Here is a 7,661-nt window from a genome sequence, read left to right on the forward strand (position 1 = left end):
ACCCACTGAGCGAGGCCAGGGATCAAACCTGCAACCTCATGGTTCCTAGTCATATTTGTTAACCACTGAGCCATGACGGGAACTCCAACAGGGTGAATTTTATCATTAGAATTTTAGGAGTTCCCACTGTGGTGCAGTGGGATCGGCGGTGTCTCTGTAGTGCCAGATATAGGTTCCATCTCCAGCCCAGTACAGTGGGTTAAAGGATCTGGTGCAGTCACACTTGCAGCTTGGATCTGATCCCTGGCCCGGAAACTCCGTATGCCACCAGGCAGAAAAAAAAAAAAAAAAAAAAAAGACGAAAAACATACAAAACAAAATTTAGAGAAACTTGTCAAAATAATGAGAATAAATTGTTGAAGAACTGTAGACAGGGAGGGTCAACTCTATAGTCATACATGGATTTTCAGCCACACAGATCAGTGTCCCTAACCCCCACGTTGTTCAATTGTCAACTGTAGTTAGTATATACTTACATAAGTGCCACTGTCCTAATTATAACTTAAAAAAAATTTTTTTTGGCCACACTTGTGGCATGCAGAAGTTCCTGGGCCAGGGATGGAACCCATGCCACAGCTGCGACACAGGAGCCACAACAATGAGGAGACCGGATCCTTAACTCACTGCACCCCAAGGGAATTCCTCTCATGACAACTTGATTAAGCTTAAATCTATGGCAGAGGTATAACACTTTCCTGCCTGTCAGTGCCCTAGAGCCGCACATCATTTGGAATGGAAACTTGCCTGAAGCATTTGTGGCTTGTCTTTCTCCCAATTTCACTTGTGGCCACTTGAAAACACTATTTGATAGTAGTTGTTACTTTCTAAGAAATCTGCGGAGATTAAGGACAAGGGGGTCTGTAGTAGCTCTCAAGTATCCAATCAAGGTCCTCCTTCCACTCCAGCCTGGGCTGGGATGTCACCTAGCCACAATTTCTGGTCCCTTGAGATGAGGAAGGCCCAATACTGCCATAAGTATAACAGAACTTGCAGTACAAAATAAGGCATCAGAAAATAAAGGCAGCTCAAACATGGCTTTTCTAAGGCCAAAGGAGCTTATATATGAGAAGATATAGAGGTCAGCTTCATGTTTTATTCCACCCCCAAACGTATTTTTTTTTTTTTTTTTTTTTTTTTTTTAGGGTCGCACCTGTGGCTTGTACAAGTTCCTAGGCTATGAGTTGAATCAGAGCTGCAGCTGCCGGCCTACATCACAGCCACAGTAACACTGGATCCAAGCCACATCTGTGACTGTGCCGCAGTTTACGGCAATGTTGGATCCTTAACCCACTGAGTGAGGCCAGGGATCAAACATGCATCCTCACGGATAATATGTCAGGTTCTTAACCTGCTGAGCCACAGTAGGAACTCCCCAAAAATGCATTTCTCATTTGACCTTCTTTCCAGGTAGTCATCTACTGATCATCTCATCCTCTGAAGTGCTCATGTTGAAATCTGGGCCAGAAACCTAGCTCAGTTCTTTCTTGAGTTTGGACTTTTCGTGAAGGCCAATTACAACCCATACCATTTCCCCCTCCAGAAATATGGCTTCTGATAATTTCTCCGTACAGTACACAGTCCTTAATGAAGTAAAGAGAAGGTCACACCAGATCCAGAATTGAAAAACCAAATTTTGCTTTTACTTCCAGTTCCATTCAGAATTAGCTGAATCTGTTTATTTTCCTGCGGCACCTGTGGCATATGGATGTTCTCAGCTAGGGATCGAATCTGAGCCGCAGCTATGGCCATGCCAGATCCTTAACCTACTCTGCCAGGCAGGGGTTTGAAGCCGCACCTCAGGAGTGACCCGAGCTGCTACAGAGACAATGCCAGACCCTAAACCCACTGTGCCACAGTGGGAACTCCTAGAATTAGATAAATGTATGAGCTAAATTTTGTGTCCATTAGACTATGTACCTGATGAAGAACATACATCATAAATAATAAATGTGAATTTTAGTATTTTTTAAATGTTATAATGACTAAACATAATTTCTGTTCAAGATGAAATCCTGGAGTAGAAAAATGTCATTAGCTAAAAACTAAAGACTGTATTTAAAGATGTATCAAAATTTGTTCATTAACTGTGAAATGGTACAGAAGATATTAATAAAAGGGGAAACAAGTATGGCATATATGGGAAGTCTCTGTTCAATATATGTAATTCTTCTGTAAATCTAAAACCTTTGCAAAATTTAAATAAAAACTTGAAAAAATACATAAAATCAAAAAAAATATCTAGGAAAAAAATATAACTAAGGAGGTAAAAGACCTGTACTTACAAACCTATGACTCTGATGAAAAAAACTGAAGACAACACAAATAAAAGATACACTGTGTTCATGGATTAGAATTAAATATTATTAAGGGAGTTCCTGTTGTGGCTCAGCGCTAATGAACCTGACTAGGATCCATGAGGATGTGGGTTCCATCCCTGGCCTCGCTCAGGGGGTTAAGGATCTGGCATTGCTGTGAGCTGTGGGGTAGGCTGCAGACACAGCTCGGATCTTGCTTTTCTGTGGCTGTGGCATAGGTCAGTGGCTATAGCTCCAGTTCGACCCCTGGCCTGGGAACTTCCATATGCCACAGGTGTGGCCCTAAAAAGAAAAAACAAAGAATTAATATTGTTAAAATGACCATACTACCCAAGGGAATCTACAGATTCAGAGCAATCCCTATCAAAATATCAGTAGCATTTATCACAGAACTAGAATAAATAATTCTAAAATTTGTATGGGAGTTCCCACTGTGGCACAACAGGATTGGCAGTGTCTCTGGAGCCCTGGGACCCAGGTTTATTCCCTGGCCCAGCACAGTAAGTTAAAGATTCAGCATTGCCTCAGCTGCAGCATAAGTTGCAACTGCAATTTGGATCTGATCCCTGGCCCAGGAACTCCATATGCCATGGGGTGGCCAAAAAAAGAAGAAAAGAAAATATTTATGGAAACAAAGATCCCAAATAGCCAAAACAGTCTTGAGAAGAACTAAGCTGGAGGTATCATGTTCTCTGATTTCAAACTACAATACAAAACTACAGTCATCAAACAGTATAGTACTGACACAAAACCAACCAAAACCAATGGAACGGAATAGAGAGCACAGAAATGAACCCGTCTCTTACAGACAATTAGCATACAACAGAGGGGCAAGAATGTATAATGGGGAAAAGATAGCCTCTTCAATAAACAGTGTTGGGAAAACTGGGACAGGTACAGGCAAAAGGATCAATAACAAGTATTGGCAAGAACTGGAGAAAAGGGAATCTCATGCACCGTTGGTGAGAAAGTAAACTGTACAGCCCCTACAGAAAAGAGTATGGAGTTTCCTCAAAAAATTAAAAATGAACTACTACACGATCCAGCGATTCCACTCATAACTGGAAAAGATACATGCACCCCTATGTTCACTGCAGCATTGTTTACAATAGCCAAGATACGGAAGCAACCCAAGTGCCTGTCAATAGATGAATGGATAAAGATGATGTGGTATAGATACACACTGGAATATTACTCAGGGTGAAATTTTGCCATTTGCAACAACGTGGACGGACCTAGAGGGTATTATGTTAAGTAAAATAAGTCAACAGACAAATACTGCATGGTTTCACTTGTATGTGGAATCTAAAATCAAAAGAACAGGAGTTCCCGTCTTGGCACAGTGGTTAACGAATCCGACTAGGAACCAAGAGGTTGCGGGTTCGGTCCCTGCCCTTGCTCAGTGGGTTAACGATCCGGCGTTGCCGTGAGCTGTGGTGTAGGTTGCAGACGTGGCTCGGATCCCGCGTTGCTGTGGCTCTGGTGTAGGCCGGTGGCTACAGCTCCGATTGGACCCCTAGCCTGGGAATCTCCATATGCCGTGGGAGCGGCCCAAGACCAAGAAATAGCAAAAAGACCAAAAAAAATAAATAAATAAATAAATAAATAAAATAAAATAAAATAAAATAAAAAGAACAAATGTAACAGTAGAAAGAGTCATAGATACAGAGAACAAGCAGGTGGTGGCCAGAGGGGAGAGGAGAAACAAGTGAGGGAAGTTAAGAGTGTAAACTTCCAGTTGCAAAATAAGTGAATCGTGGGTATAAAAGGTGGAGTGTGGGGAATATAGTTAATAAATGTGGAATATCTCTTCATGGTGACATCACAAGACTTAGTGTGGTGATCTCTTGGAAATGCATAAAAAACCAAATCCCTGGGCTGTATAACAGGAGCTAAGCCAATGTTGCAGGACAACTATACTTCAGACTCACGGAGGTGCTCCCTGGTGGTTGAGCAGTTAAGGATTCAGCACGGTAGTGGCAAGAGTTCAGTTCCAGGCCCAGGAACTTCTTCCTGCTGTGGGTGTGGCCCAAACCCCAAAACAACAACAACAACAACAAAACTCAGAATAAGAGATCAGATTTGTGGTAACCACAAGTGGGGGAGAGGGGACGTGGGTGAAGGCAATGAAAAGGTATAAACTTCCAGTTATAAAATGAAGATGGACTAGGGATGTGACGCACAAAGGTTAAAGACAACGAGCACTGCTAAAGGTTACGGACGGAAGTTGTTAGGAGAGCGATTATAAGGGTTCTCATCACAAGACAAAAATGTTCAGTTAAAAAACTGTGGAATTCCTATTGTACTCAGCAGGTTAAGAATCCAGCCCGTATCCATGAGAATTTGGGTTCAATCCCTAGCCTTGCTCAGTGGGATAAGGATCTGGTGTTGCTGTGGCTGTGGTGTAGGCTGGCAGCTACAGCTGCAATTCAACCCCTGGCCTAGGAACTTCCAGATGCCACAGGTGCTGCCCTAAAAAAGAGAAGAAAACAAATTAAATGTCTTTAATTTGGGGCATTCCTGTTGTGGCAAGGTGGAAACAAATCTGACCAGGGGTCATGAGATTGCAGCTTCAATCCCTGGCTTCGCTCAGTGGGTTAAGGGATCTGGCATTGCTGTGAGCTGTGTTGCAGGTCACAGACACGGCTCAGATCTGATGATGCTGTGAGCTGTGTTGCAGGCCAGCAGTTGTAGCTCCAATTGGACCCCTAGCCTGGGAACATCCATATGCTGCTGCAGGTGTGGCCCTAAAATGCAAAAAAAAAAAAAAAAAAAAAAAAAAGAGAGAGAGAGAAAGAAAAAGAAAAATTCTTTAATTTGTACACGTTCACTAACCTTATTGTGATAATCATTTCATGATATTTGTAAGTCAAATCACTATGTTTACCTTAAACTTATACAGTGCTATATGTCAACTGCACCTCAATAAAACTGGAGGAAAAAAAATCACCCTAAACTCATAATCCAAGAAACCACACTATTTCGTTATATAGCTTTCCAGTCCTTTTTTGTTTTAAACTTTTCACTTTTCCCTATTTGTGTTTCATGTTGACTCATTCTGCAGTCTCTGGTTGGTTCAAGTTCAGGATGCACTCATCCATGGTAGGCAGGCCAAACCACCAGCAGCAGCATCAATTCTCAGCGTGCTCCCTGACTGACCACATCAAGAGAGGAAGTTTGGTGAGCCCTCCTAGGCTCAGAAAGGAAAATGACATTTTCTGAGCACTTTCTCCACGTCAGACCCTGGATTTAGGTCACCATTCTGGAGGCACCTAATCTTTGTGGTTCCACTGAAGGACATCAGGCTCTCCTGGTTACCAAATAAAAAATCTATCATCAGCCAGGGAAAGAGGGTAGTTAAGTGCCCAGGTATCTGACTGCAGCTGAACAGAAGCCAGTTGTCCCAGTCTGCCCAGACCCTGCTTTCTGGATGGTCAGATCCTGGAGCCTGTATTACTGCCTAGGAGCCTCCATCACTGGTTAATTGAATTCAACCTAATCTTCAAGATGCCATGAGTGTTTCTCTCAGCCAACCTGCAGCCCACCAAGTGCTTTTAATTAAAATGTTAAGATAACAAAGCTTCACTTAAGTATATATCGAAAGGGGAGTTCCTGTCGTGGCGCAGTGGTTAACGAATCCGACTAGGAACCATGAGGTTGTGGGTTCGATCCCTGCCCTTGCTCAGTGGGTTAACGATCCGGCGTTGCCGTGAGCTGTGGTGTAGGTTGCAGACAGGGTTCGGATCCCGCGTTGCTGTGGCTCTGGTGTAGGCCGGTGGCTACAGCTCCGATTCGACCCCTAGCCTGGGAACCTCCATGTGCCCCACGGGAGTGGCCCAAAGAAATAGCAAAAAGACCAAAAAAAAAAAAAAAAGTACATATCGCAAGGAATTCCTGTCGTGGCTCAGCAGGTTAAGAACCTGACATAAAGTCCGTGAGAATGAATGTTCAATCCCTGGCCTCACTCAGTGGGTTAAGGATCCCACATTGTAAATTGCAGCGTAGTTCACAGATGCAGCTCGGATCCTGCATTGCTGTGAGCCGTGGTATCGGAGAGCAGCTGCAGCTCCGATTTGACCCTAGCCTGGGAACTTCCATATGCCACAGGTGCGGCCTTAAAAAGAAAAAAAGAATGTACCACAAGTATATAAATAAAAAATCAAAAGAAGATGGACAAGGAAAGAAGCCATAGAAACCCACCCAAATAGCCCAGGAAGAGAAACCAGCCAAACCACCGATCCCTAGGGATCAGAACTGTCAGAGCAGGACTGTCATCTACTTCCTTATTTTCTACGAGGAAATTTATTAACTAAAATCCATGGTATGTGACATCCCCAGTGTGTCCAGCATGTAACAGAAGTTCTCAGATTACAGATGCACTGATAGCAGCTGCTTCCTCTTCAGTAGCCCGTGCTAGAGAAGCAGACAGCATATTTGAACAGAGCCCAGGGATTAATTCCTTGTGTATATCTAATACTTTCCAAACATCTCTTTAAGATACTCATGAGAGTGAGGTTGTGGGTTCGATCCCTGGCCCCGCTCAGTTGGTTAAGGATCTGGTGTTGCGGTGACTGTGGTGTAGGTTGTAGATGTGGCTCGGATCTGGCGTTGCTGTGGCTCTGGCATAGGCCAACAGCTACAGCTCCGACTGGACCCCTAGCCTGGGAACCTCCACATGCCACCAGTACGGCTCTAAAAAGACAAAAAAAAGATACTCATGAGAGGAATAATGCAGCAGTAAGTTTCCGGAAGAACTCAAATGTCATGTGGCTCCAGGTTGCCTGCTCGTCACACTGAACAGAATTTCGAACTTGGTTTTAAGGATCACCTCCTAGTCTTTTTTTCCTATCAGTTGAGCTCTTTACCTCTGACCACCCTTGATTGGATAGCGTGGGGGGCAATTCAGCCTCTTCTCCCCACGACACTCCCATTCCTGACAACTAGGTGACCCGAAGGGGCAAGGGAGGGGAGAAGCGCCAACTCAGCAGTTCCGACATCTGGGCTCACACATGCTTCAGATTCTCAACAGTGGGTACAGATGGGTCTCAGCTGTGTCTCCTGGGGCAACGGATAATCAAGTTGCTCATCCTCCTCACAGCAGTATTTGAGGCAATGACAGGGATTCTCTTCTAAGATAAAGAGCCCTCACATCCCTTCACCACTTCTCATATGATGAGGTCTTTAGAGACTGGCTCTCCTGTTTATCTCTGTTCTTGACTCCAGTGTCTAAGATTGAACATAATGCCAAGAGTCTGGGATAGAGACTGGTGGCTTCTCTGGGCATCCTACCAACATTAGTACCTCCAAAACTGCTTTCTCTCACTGGCAACCATTTCTGGTTCATAC

This window comes from Sus scrofa, chromosome 5, assembly GCF_054392235.1.
Source record: "Sus scrofa isolate SSC_HxYL_T2T_F1_AM1 chromosome 5, Sscrofa_HxYL_maternal_Yorkshire_Landrace_v2.0, whole genome shotgun sequence".
Classification (NCBI taxonomy): Eukaryota; Metazoa; Chordata; class Mammalia; order Artiodactyla; family Suidae; genus Sus; species Sus scrofa.